The sequence below is a fragment of the Siniperca chuatsi genome, linkage group LG1 (genome assembly GCF_020085105.1).
Source record: "Siniperca chuatsi isolate FFG_IHB_CAS linkage group LG1, ASM2008510v1, whole genome shotgun sequence".
NCBI classification, from domain to species: Eukaryota; Metazoa; Chordata; class Actinopteri; order Centrarchiformes; family Sinipercidae; genus Siniperca; species Siniperca chuatsi.
Genome location: NC_058042.1, coordinates 32,825,562 through 32,839,409, shown reverse-complemented (window position 1 = coordinate 32,839,409; position 13,848 = coordinate 32,825,562). Strand labels below are relative to the sequence as shown.

The window sequence follows — 13,848 nt, the reverse complement described above, 5'->3', positions numbered from 1 at the left end:
TACCATCACTAAAGTAACATAGTACAATGATTAGATCAACAGATGAGATATCACAAACTTTTAATTGACATTATTTTAATGGCAGAGCTCTCAAGTCATTAAAGACGGTTCCAAGTGAAGTTTTTCTGGGCTGATATGAATAAAACCATTTAGAGTAAGTCTTAAGTGAGTCAAAATTCTAAGTATGAAATAATTTGGTCTTTTTCTTAGAGTGAAAAAGAAGTGCCATGCAGAAACCATGTGTTAAGATTTGGTCAGAGAGCTCCAGAGGTATCTTCAGTTCATTAAAAGGGAGCAGCACAGACAGTGGCTAGACACTGTCTTTATTTTTGAAATGTATGATAAATTGATAAGAGATACAAGGTCTGTCCAGTCTATCCTTAGACTGCCAATGCAGACAAGGAAAAACTCCACAAAATAACCCTTTAACCTAAGGAAGAACAGAGGAGGATTCCCTCTTTCAGGACAGTCATACAATAGGTACAGATATACATATACAGTACATATACAGATTAGACAGAAGAAAAGTCCTTTCAGTGCATACATGTAGCCTTAATTAAGTTGCGTGCCTGTGTAAAACCTGCCTGTTGCAACAACCTTTTATTGTTTGGGGATTTTATTAGGTCAAATATTGAGGCCTACAAGTCTCCACTCGGCGTTAAGAGTGGTGAATGGAAAAAAAAAAAGAAAGCCATCATCAGCTCCAATACTACGATTCATCATGACCACGAATAAATAAAGAGCAGAACCTCCATAATCCAGTGGAGCAAGTAATATTAATGCGTGCCAGTGTAGAATATGCCCATTTAACTTAACATAACAGCAGTACTGAAAGAACCTGAGTTAGACTGGAGAAAAGAGTAAATAAGTTAACAGTATTACATTTTATTCGGCGCAGTCCACTCGTTCATCATTTACCAGACTTGAATTTCAACAACAACAAAAAAAGAACAATGTATAAACTTTATTCTGAGCTGGGGATGAATCCACAATGTTTAATATTTTAATGTAAGTCATCAATATATGGACAGAGCAGTGGTGAATCCAGAGTACTTTGACTGGTTACGTGCATGCGCACACACGTCGGAATAGCATTCATTTACCATTTCTCTTATCTACTTCAATTTCTAACATTACAGTATCTTACAGTTTCTTACATTCCTGTGTTTAAAATTTAAATTTAAAAGATAACTAGACCTACCAATCACAACAGAGTGGCACCATACAAATTTAGTATAAAGCTTCCATACTTTATTCTTTAAGTCCTCAAAAAGAAATTATACCTCTAAAAGTAGGCTACATACAAAAGAAAACAATACACATTCAAAAATACAGTCACAGTATAATGTACCAACAAAATTGAAATAAATAAGCCTGTGTGGACAAAAGTTTGTATTGACAAAATTGTGCAAAACTTCAAATCTACAATTCAAATCTCGTACAGAAAATGTGCTACAGTAAATTGCCACAAAAGCTACAAGCTGCCTCTTGCAACACATCAGATTTCAGGGGTGGCCCGTGCCACTCCAAGCCATTGCCTTGACATGCCCCTGGTAAAGAGATCGCTGTCTCTGTCCTTATATTGATGACTGATTGATTATAGAAGTGGTAATGATATCCAACCAGGATTTCAATGTTCTTGTCCCGCTCTTCTCTCCTGACCAAATTGGAAAATGCACCATTTCACAAAACACAACATTTCACAAAACACAACAAATCAGAAAACAAAAACATTTTAGAAAACACATTAGCAAAGTATATAACAAGATTTAAGAAAACAGAAAAAACAGAAAACATAACAAAACAGCAAACAGAACAACATTTCACAAAACAGTTAAGAGTTTAATCAAGATTAGTCAGCAATACTATACAGTCATTATAAGTCAATCTGGGAACAACGGGACAACGGCCCAATATATTTATATATATACAATATTTCGGGGCTTCCGGTGTAGCCAGCGGATATCCGGATAACGGATATCTGGACCAAGTCTTTCTTTCTCTTCCGTGCGCTGGTCATTGTTTAAAGTCCGGTTACCAATCGCAGAACCCATCGGCTATCATCTGACGATGATTTGAATTCAAATAAATAAAAAAGCTAATAAAAACCTAGTCTCTAGGGTTCCAAGATTGATAAAAATGATAAATCGTAGTCAGACGATAGCCGATATCACACAGTATACTATCTCTATAAACATATCTGCATATGAATGCAGATTTCACATTTTTCATACTCATCTGTATGCCACACATAATTTTAACTAAAAGAATGGTACAGTCGTCAATCATTTCATCCCGCCACCTTGCTGCCGTGAGGCACTTTGCTGCAATGTGTGTATTAGAAGAGGGGACACTAGAGGGCAGCAGAGCGTCAGCATAGTATCAGCGGCCTGATTTCCAGTATGACGATATCACCTCAGACTGGAAATTAGACTTTACAGTAACCTCTTTCCCTAACCTTAACCTTAAGTGTAATGAACCTAATGTTAGCTAGCTGACAGCTAAAGTTAGCGCTTGTTCCAGCGGACCTCTGCCAAACCAGCATAACGTCAGTTAAAACTTAAAAATGAACCCAACCCGGTTCTATGTGAAAAAACAACGGCAGAGAGAAACAGACTTAAGATACTTGCGGTGTGGGAGCTCCAGTTGAACTCGTGGAAGCCATTGCCCTAAGTGTGAGGCTTCAGAGCAGACATTGAGTTCAGAGTGCCCCCTGCCCTCAACCCCCCCTCTCCACACCATAACGGTGACAGAGAAATGAAACTGAAAATAACTCACTGACTCACTAAATCACTGAAAAGAAACGTAAAAAAACTTTATAAACGTGACTCCATAGAATAAACGTCCTTAAATCCGTTCAAAAATCATAGAAAACGAGGCTTCAGAACTTGCCTGAGAATTATTACATTTTTAAGTTTTCTTCAGTATCAAAGTGCAGTGATAGTTGTCTGTACATCCATGGGTCCATTACAAACAGGAACTGCTAAAAGCTAATTCGGCATAGTTTTAATGGTGCCAGTTTGCCCAAATGTAAACAAATATAGGCTCAAAAAATGGGGCTCAAAAAGAGAATACCATTACCTACAACAGTCCATTTGATGAGTTTTAACCTTTACTGTCATCACATTGGTTCCCAAATAGGCCTACATGTTGGTGTTTGCATGTGTCCATCTATCAGATTAGCAAAAACATTTTTGACTTACTTCATTTTCACACTAAAGTCAAATTTCACACTGAAAAAGAAAAGGAAGTCAAGGACCAAGCAGCTCTTGCAGCAGAAAAAAACTCAGAGATCCAAATAAGGACGTCGTTCCGGATGGGATGGAAGTTCGTCGAGAAACCGTAGGTAGGCTAATTGCGTTTGTAATTATTAACTACTAGTGTGGGGGTGAAAAATTATGCACATATGCGCTCCGGACAGGATAATAAAGACTGACCAGCGCAGGTAATGTTCCAATCACCTTCCCTAGAGAAATAAATCCAGTGCAAATGGGGCTTTAGTCTATATTTGCACAACTATAACTGGCAGTGCTGGCATGCCAGCAGCTGCACCAATATAGCCTACATCAGCTGCCTGCTGTCTGTCTGCCAGACGTTTTGAATGTCGTCGGTTTCAATTAAGAATAGACTGTAGACACATTAAGACCCATGTTGTTACATTTAAATAAAAACACAGTATATTGTGTGATTGGCTGTATCTGAAGTTATTTAAATAGTCCTGCCACCTATGGAAGCTGAGGACCGCAACAGACTGAACTATATTAGTGGGGTTGAGTTCATCTTCTCTTGTGTCAAAGTCTGACCTCATCACTTGTCTACAGCTTGCACTAAAAGTTCACGTTTGCTTTGTTTATTGCAGTGGTTTTGTTTTGTTTTTGCTTTAATATACTACTCTTCATATTATATGTTTAATATGTGCTGCTTTGTCTTTACATATTTTTTGTTTGTCTTTTTGTTTTGTCTTTACATGTTAGTTTTCTTCTCTGTGAATTGCTGTGATCAGTGCTTGATGTCTCGGGTCTGCATTTCAAAGTTATGAAATAAACCAGACGTGACTTTGTCTGCTCACATTAGCTCCGTGTTGGCTTTATGAAATAGATCAATCACGGTTCAGCAACCTTTATGAAACACCCCTTTGGTCTTTGTCAACTGGCACACGAAAACAAGCTCTGCAATCGAGCACTGGAGACTGTGAATAGCCACACAGAAACTATACCAGCAACCACACTAAGGTTCTTGTTAACCACCGGCATAGATCTAGATTTGTTTGTCTCAAGTGGTTAGTTTCTTCTCTGTATGTTGACGCTGCCAATGGTGTTGTTTGCTCTAGCTGAGCAGAGTTAGAATCAGGCCAGACTTCCCCCAGGGCCTTGCCACCACCCCATGTAAACAAGTTGCTCCAGTGTATATTAGCAGACACTTTGATGTCACCAGCTGACTCAGTTTCTCTTCTCTTACTCTTAAATATTTTATTAACTTATAATTCACAACAGAAGGCTATGACTACTGATTTTAAAGAAAACTCAAAGGACTAAGTTTATCTTATGGTGTATGGTATTTACAAACATGGCAGCAGCACATACTATGAAAATCCTGTATGATTTCCATATGATCAATTTGAAGGGTCAGTGATTGTTTAAGGGCCTCCAAAAACCCTGATGTGCCCTTAGACTGGGAGAAACATGTCTGTGAAAAGCTCAGACTCTTGATGTACATGCCAGTCTTCCTGTCATGTCGTTTTAAATGTGTGTCTGCCTCCCTCTTGTGGCTACTCTAATTAAATGCAGGACCACAGGAGCCTCATGCCCCCTCCTCTGAGAATGTATTTAATTGCATTGATTGAGGCTGTTTATGCACAAGATGAGTCATTTTGGAATCATACTCATGTTGGTTGATTTTCTCAACTCAATTAATTCTGTCTTTTCCCCGGTCTGAAACTCAGGTAGCAGCACAAATCTCTGCGTGTCTGGCTGACATCACTCAGTGCATGTCTTCTCACCACCTGAAGCTCAACATTGATAAGATTGGAAGGCATCTCCCGTCCACAAACTGTCTATTTTCATTGTGAACTCTGGTGTCCATGGCTCGGACTGCAAGGAACCTGGGTGTGATACTGGATGACCAACTGTCTTCTCTGCCAATAGTGCTGTGACCTCCCGCTCCTGCAGCTTCATCCTCTACAACAGCGGCACAGGTTCAGGTCAAGGCCCTTGTCATTTTGCACCTTGACTACTGCAACTTGCTCCTGGTTGGTGTTCCTGGGTGTGCCAGTCGACCTCTGCAGCTGGGCAAGTCTACCACTCAACAAAATCACGACTGTTTGCAGTCCTGGCTCCACAATGGTGGAACCAGCTCCCAGTTTCCCCAGAAAAACTGTTTTGGGGAACCTGAGCGGGAGAACGTTTTGCAGTAGAAACACATGAAGGTCATATAGAGCTTCACTAATTTCCCCCTTGAAAGCTGTCTGAAGTACTTAGCTTTACATTTACAGTTGCATCAAAACTCTACACACAAATATCAAATGAATAGCTTTTTCTACACACCTACTGATGTGATAAATGGAAAACACTAGTAGTTTGTGTCTTTTGTGTCTGCTGTAAAGGTTTGTCATAGTACTCACACATACATAAACTTATAATGAATGCAAATTCAACACACACAAAAAGGGAATGTTTTTTTACGTACTGTATTTTTTTTAACAGTAACACACAACACATGCTGTATACAGTAAAAGAAGAGAACAAAAATAGGCTTGTTACTGTGAACTACTGTGAATGTAACGATACTAGTGTAGTACACAGTATAGTTCTGTGAGTTCAGTAGCATGGTATAGAGGTTAGGTGTATTTACCTATTCTCATTTCAAAATGTCCAAATGATGCCTGCTACAGTGTAGCAGCTCAAATTAGGCTAGACCCTCTGCCCAGCCTCCCTAAGAGACAACCCATGGTTGACCACATGGTCAATCAAAGTGGCCCGATCTCATCCGTAATAGTTGCTCTTACTCGTCCTCGCCCTCGTCCTCGTCCTCATTCACATTCACATTCACATTCACATCCTCTTCTTCTCTCTCCAACACTGGCCTCCATTGTTGTCCAAACTGAGACTTCTAACCTGTGGCCTGGTTCTGTCCAAGGTTTCTGCCTATTAAAAGGAAGTTTTTTCTCGCCACTGTCGCCAAATGCTTGCTCATGGTGGGATTTGTTGGGTCTCTGTAAATAATATTATAAAGAGTACGGTCTAGACCTGCTCTATAGGAAAAGCGCAATGAGATAACTTCTGTTATGAATTGGCGCTATATAAATAAAACTGAATTGAATTGAATAGAACCCGTGGGGACTGGGTTTGGGTAGTCAGTAAATGTTTGTGGCATTTGAATGGCAGTGTCTTCCAAAAGAAACACATTTTTAGGATTTAAGTTTTGAATAATGTGTCTAATGTAGAGAACTGTGTTTAGTGTTTTGCAAAAAGGGTGTTTTAGAATTGCTAAATAAGTGTTAAGCAGAGAATGTGCTTATGATTTAGCATACCAGGTCAATAGATAGGCTACATGAGTTAGAGGCTTCAGTAATTGTGCCACAAGTACTAGTTTTTGTGTCTAAACAATCGTAAAAAACTGTAGTTGCTCCTGAGTTGTTTACCCTTAAATAAGAAGGTGCAGTACATCAAAATGATGATAACCTCTCTTTGAAGAAGGGAAGGTATCATAATGTGATAATGTGTTTCCTTTGATTTCAGAGGTCCCTTGTTTTGTATTTATCTGTAAACTCAAGCTGTTTTTCACCAACAACAACTATTTACACCATTCAGCAACACGTTTCAAAATTTGTAAATCCTTCTCATTTTCCGACTGCAAAATAATATCATCAGCATCAAGAGGAATATTTACAAGTACGTTTCCCCAACTGCTTTACCTCTCTTAACAGATTATTAATAAATACAGCAAATAATGTTGGTGATAAAACATCACCTTCCAGAAGGCGGGGAAAACCATTCTGTGAAATAGTCATTCACTTTTACATGGGCAATAGGTGCTATATATTGAGTTGACAGCTTGATAGAATTTACCATTACCCTTATTTGGTAAAGCTTATATTTCAAGAGGTCACGATCAACAAAATCAAATGCCTTTTGAAATCAATAAAACAAAAAAATGTGTTTTTTTTTTTTTTTTTGCTATTGTGCATATCCATCATTGTCTGGTTTGGATCAACCACCAAACAGGACAGGAACAGGCTACAATGGACTGTCAGGACTGCAGAAAAGATCATTGGTGCCAACCTATGGTGCCAACTTGCCCTCCATTCAGGACTTAAACACGTCCAGAGTCAGGAAACGGGCAGGAAACATCACTGCAGATCCATTAAACCCTGGTCACAACCTGTTCCAACTTCTCTCCTCTGGTAGGTGCTAAAACAACCGGACACAAGAACAGTTTCTACCCACAGGCCATCACTCTGATGAACAGTTAACACCAGTCACATAGTGTTAGGAACAATCCCTGTGCAATAACCCTGTGACAAAATCATTCACTGTACCTGTAAATTTATCTCTTTGTTTATGTAAATATTATCACTTTTTAATCCACACATTTTTAAAATTTTCTAGTGTTTTTAAATTATTGTATATATTTTGTTTGCATTATAAAAAAACGTAGTGTTTATCACTCTATAGGTTCAAGAGTTGTTCAGGAGCATCCGATGTTGAAAAGGTGAGATAATAATGTAAATATTGCAAGTGTATTAAAAATTAAGTGATAAAAATTATTTCAATGTTGAGAAAATATTTCATCAAATATCAATAAATACAATATAAACAAAAATACTGTGTGAAAGGTATAACATTTAAAGTTGTATTAAGCAATATTTTTATATTAACACTGAATGAAAACTAACCTTAAACCTTCCTACATTTTTGTTTTTATTTGTTATTTTTTCACCTTTATTATTGAAGCACATAATGACAGAAAAACACTCATCAACATCGGAAAGGAAGCGCAGACACTGGATTAAGTGCAGCGGACCGTGAGGCGATGACTGCCCACAACATCTTCCGGCCACCCAGCCAGATCAGCCGGACCAAATGCCACTGTAAGCAGTGCGACCACCCCAGGAAGAAGGGGAAGAGAGCCGGGCTAAAAGTCAAGCTAAACCAGATTGGACCTAAGGCTATACCACTACCCTGTCTACTCCTGGCTAATGTCCGGTTGACAAAATAAGACTCAGGCTAACCCAGCAACAGGAAATCAGAGACTGTTGTGCCCACATTGGTAGAGTATCTATGTTCCCAGGGTCCTATGTTCCCTGACCCCCAATCCTAACTCTAGAACTGGGGAACATAGGACCCTGGGAACATAGGACCCTTTGTCATATTCCCATTATGTGCCATATAAATCTGGGGAGCATAGGACCCTGGGAACATAGGAATGACCCCGTCCCACATCTTTACAGAGACTTGGCTCCACCACAACATCCCGGATCAAGCTATTGCACCTGATGATTGCGCCCACAGAACGCAAGACTCCGGTAAGACGAGGGGAGGTGGACTCTGTGTTTATCAATGATGCTTGGTGCTCAAACGTAGTAGATGGACATTGTTCCCCAGATGTCGAATTTTTAGAGATGCCAACCATATCATCTGCCCAGAGAATTCACCAGTGTTTTTGTTGCTACTGTTTACATTACCCCAGAATGCACTTCAGGAACTATATGAGGTCATCAGCAGTCACATGACAAAACAACCGGATGGTGTTTTTATTGTAGCTGATGAGAGAAGAAGAATCAGAAGAATCCTTCTGAGAGTAAATATGAGTAAAGCTGCTGGGCCTGATAACATCCCTGGCCGTGTACTAAAAACATATGCCAACCAGCTAGTTGATGTTATTACTGACATTTTTAACATATCACTGTCACAGGAGATTGTTCCTTAAAAGTCTGCAGTGCCTAAATGACTACCGCCCTGTAGCACTCACCCCCATTCTAATGAAGTGCTTTGACAAACTGGTTCTCCAGCATATCAAAGACAATCTGAATTTCAAACAACGATGAGACTTCATATCATGAGGAACTATTTTCTTTCTACCGATAGTTTCTACATGAAATTGCTCACAACAAGGTCTGTGGATTATCTTGAGTAACCGGGTCATGATTTCTGGAAAGAGACATGAAGAGGCTGAGTGCCTTATAGTCCCATTATATTTAAAAAATGCAGACATGTTTACAGCCGATATCTCTAAAACTTGCCAACTCACACCAAAACAATCTAGATGGATAAATAGCACTAGAGGTAAAAGGAAAATATGTATTTTTGATTTCGGGGTGAACTGTCCCTTTAAATTGGCTCCTAGGTAGAAACCTACATATGAAAATGATATGCACCAATTATGTCGCTTATATTTTGTGACTGGGACTGGGAGAGGCAGCACAGAAAGCTTACGGAGCTGGAAAAAAACGGAGCTGCTGCCCACTGCAGGGACGGCTAGTGGCAGCTGGCTGAAATCGGCCTGTGTCCTCTCGTGGCTCCTGGCACCACACTGAGGCAAGGCTGTGTGCTTGTTTCTTATTTTATGGGGATAAAATCTGTTTTTTAAATTCTGTCTATCCCACATCTCCGTCCCTCGTGAATGTACGTGAAGTCGCAAACAGCTCCTGTTGAGGGAGGGGTAGAACCTAGGCGTCTATTTGGAGCGGCATCTCTTCCTGTATTCACTTGCACTCGGACATCGGAGTCTTACAAATTTAGGACTAGCCACAACTTTTCACATATATATTTTTTAATTAGATTGTCCAAAACTGGGGTGGCAGCTGGGGTGGCAAGGCATTTTTTAGGGTTGGCAGCTGCCATCCGCACCTGTGTACAAACATCCATGGTTCCCACAGGATCAATTATAATAACTTTGTTTATCCCTTAAAATTTCATCTAGCACCATCATCCGGTCAACATTTTAATTTGTCCAATACTTAATGTTTATGACCAAATACCTAGAAAACTAATGCAGTCCCATCATCCTCAGCTGTACTTTGTGTTTAGTGCTACTTAGCAAATGTTATCATGTTAACAGCTAACCTAAGATGGTGAACATAGTAAAAAATTATACCTGCTAAACATTAGCATGTTAACATAGTCATTGTGAACATGTTAGCATGCTGACATTAGCTCAAAGCACTGATGTGTCCAAATAGAGCCTCACAGAACCAACTTTTAGTTTTGTTTCATTGTACATGATATCAGCAACATCTAAACCACTGACTACTAGCTTCCTCCACGTACCAAAATGGAGGGACATAAAAAGTATAGAACACTGACTCATACTTTGTTGTCATTTTACTCAGTCAGTCAACAGCCACCCACTGCTAGGAAAGACACGCAAATGCATACTGTATGACATTGTTTCTGGGGTGCCAATGGTGCAAAATGTTTTGCTTTTTCAATAATGTTCACCTAAGAACCATTTGTGAATTGCATCTAGATCTGGAAATGGGTCCGTTGCAGACCCAGAACTTCTAAAAGTCCTTGGCAAAATGCTTTATTTTCATATCAGGCTTGATAAAAGGTTAAATGAAACCACTCTTATTACCATTCTCCTCCAGACAAACCAGCAAGATCTAGTATTTGTTCATTCATTTTGTTATCCTTGCTTAAGTAAACAAATACCTTATTAAATTGTATTTAAGGATTTGTTATTTGTTCAAGACACATTTGTTTTTGTTCTTCAGTGGGTGTCACTTTCCTAGACATTACTAAAGTATCTGTATCTTCCCCTATAATTTAGATTGAAGGGGACGTATTTGGAGTAAATCTTAGAGCTGTATAGTACAATAGAGCATGTGTGGTTTAGGCCTATTTAATAATGCGAGGACAAAGGCACTGTTCTTTTAAGTCTTTATGGGATTTCATAATGTGTGTTTGTGTGTGTTGATGTGAGTGTATATGTGTCTGTGTCACACATGAGAGGCAGTTTCCTGTCGATACTACTCCACACATCCCCAGTTCCTTTTCCATTGTAATTCCTTTAATTAAAGTGATTTTATTCACAGGCACACAGCTGGCACCGGCTACTTTCCATTAGCCATCTGAGTGGACGCCTCGTTCAGTGGGAGGACCCGCACTGGGGCTGCTTCCTATGGAGCACACAATACTATTTTCATCTCCCAGCTGAGTTTGTTGTGTGTTTTGAATTTATTAATCATTGATTTTAATGTGCTGCCTCTTGACAGTGGCAGCAACCCACGCATTAATTAATTCCTGCTTCCCAGCCTTACAAAATGGCATTTAAAAACAATGAGAGGTCGGCTGGTGTTTCCTCTGACCTATAAATGGAAGGCGTCAAAAAGCAAAATGTCAAAATTTGCTTTTATTTGTTCTTCTCTTGGCAGATTTTATTGCCTTCTTTTATTTGATAGAGCAAGATAGAAATGAGGTTATTTTAGGTCTATTGAAATGATGTGTAAATACAGTTGTGTCACCTTTAATATTCCGCTCGTCTTTTTGGGAGGTTGTGAAATGCAATAATGTCTCTTTTGTTGGGCATGTTTCCCTCAGTGCACCTGCTTTGCATACGGCATCTGCCAGGAGCACTCTCAAAGGAACTGTGGGTCTTAAGTTGAGGATAAAGGTGCATTGCCATCAACAATAGGTAGTCTGTGTTTATCCTTTGAGGTCTTAAACAACTATGTGTACAAAGATTTGCCTTCTGTGAATTGGTGGAAATAGAAAAAGGGAGATTATAATCTTAAATTAAGCATATGGTGCTGGAATTTGAATAGTGTTGGGATTTGAATGTATTTATAGAAGTATATTCTTTTTTTATTTATTGAGCAGACCTGAATTGTTCATCCATTTAAATGAGTGACTGGTCTGTGTGTTTGAAGAGATAAAAGCTTGCTCTCATAATCCTTATTGACACTCTGGGATGCGTAAAGACAGCTATTGCTAAGTCCCTGCAGTGCCCTGCCCCGTGGAAAGGGCCTCATCCCTATTCACACTGGGTTGTTTAAAGCTAAAGATTTCCTGACAGATTGCTCTCAACAGATTGATTAGCACATGTTGTGAGAGAGACAACTACCCAAACTGGGTTTGTGTGCATTTTGTATGTCTGCATGTGTGTCTGTGGGTGCACGGTGGTGGTGCTGTGTGTGCATGCAACATCAGAGCATGAGGGGGAGTCGTGGAGTGCTTATCGCACGCTTCAAAAAGCATTCCTGCTATAATTAAAAAAGCAAACAACCACAGTTGTAACCTGATGGCATTTAGTGGGAGCCCCGTGGAGCTTCGGCACAAAACCGCAAACAGTGCTGACAACTGCAAAAGATAATACACTCGCTCCTCTCAGCTCACCTCTATCATACTCAAAACGGCTGTTATGTAGGAAGAGAAGAGGTAGATACTGTGTTCATACACACACTCACAAAAAAGTGCTTAAGCTTTACAAACCTATAGCACAGTGTGGCTGATCTGTTTGGATTGCAACACAAAGAGCATCTGATACACCCAGATTTGTGAGGTCATGAACCATTTTTATAAACAGCCATAAAATAATCAGCCATATTGGTTTGATACAGAATCTGTGACTTCATTCAGGAGCGTTCACACATCCACACTGTATTGTCTATTCTGCTCTGTGTGAGTGCTGAACTGCTGTTCTTTGGTACAGATGTGAGACCTCTGGCTCAGCCTCGCTACAAAGTAAAAATAATCATTCCCATGCAAATGCACTGTTTGACATGTTCAATTAGACCCTTGTGAAGAAAACGATCGGCCCTTTGAAGAGAGACAGTTCCCACTGTTAGTGCACCTATGAAGTCCTAAAGCTGATTGCCCTTTCTCCCCCCTCCTCTCTCTCACTGTCCTCACCGTTCCAACCTCCCCTTCCTGTCTGGCCTCTAAGGGGGAGGGGGAACCATCGATCAGTGGCGATCGTTGAGCGCCTCCTGCCTCGCATTGTTTTTATCTCATCTCTCAACCCTGTTGCCATGGCACTGAAGATGGCACTTCAACCCTTGTGCTTAATGATCTCTTGGATGATAGCCTACTTGTCAGGCATTCATGCCCTGTTCTGTTGAAATGCAAGACAGAGAGGAATGAGCTTCTGCTGTTAGTGGAGGGGAGGGGTACTTATTTGAACATTTTATTCTAAGCTTAACTGGTAGTGAAAATGGCGTTATGGGTTATTTCCCAAATTAGCTGTCTTAAACAGCTGTTTGGTTTCCTCTTCCTGACCAACTGAACCGTGTTCTTAGAGATGGACATTCAGAAAGACAGAGAAGCCAATTCACATTAATTTAGGCACTCCTTTTGTTTTGCAGCATTACTTTAAAAGGCAGTTCAATGTTTGGTAAGGGATTACTGCTCATATAAATAGCTGCCACTGATTTGACTAAGAGAACGCTTTGTCATTATGAAGGCAGAAAATCCTAATTTGGAAATTGGAACACAAAAAAAAAGCTGAGCGTTCAATTCATATCCATAATCCACCACATTGCATGAAATCAGGGATGTCGTGTTACAATGCTTGATTTTAGTCATCGCTGTGATGGAGACAAAGGTAGCGCCTGGAGCCATCATGGCAGTGCTACTCAGTAAGGCAATGTGTCATTTTATTATGTTTCATCTGGCAACCTCCCTCTGTGCTTTGCTGTGTGGAAGGACTGTGTAGGGAGTGCACAGGGGTTGTGGTCCTGGAAGACTGGGGTAAAGACACTAGGAATCATTATGAATCTCTGAGGAAAAAGTGAATAATTAACAGCAAATATGTTCAAATGTGAATGCAGTCGTGCCTCATATAACTTGAGGGAGATGATGTGTGCAAATCCCCCCCCCATCATTTAAATATGGATTCAGGCGTCTCACT

At 39.9% G+C, this 13,848-nt stretch overlaps 1 long non-coding RNA gene across 1 annotated transcript; it reads left to right on the top strand.

Annotated features, from left to right (window-relative positions):
* The first annotated feature begins 7,287 nt into the window (after positions 1-7,287).
* LOC122871190 lies at positions 7,288-9,960 on the top strand. The gene is made up of 3 exons (XR_006376816.1): positions 7,288-7,402; positions 7,674-7,710; positions 7,953-9,960. It is a non-coding gene; the product is annotated as an uncharacterized LOC122871190 (long non-coding RNA).
* Positions 9,961-13,848: the final 3,888 nt, after the last annotated feature.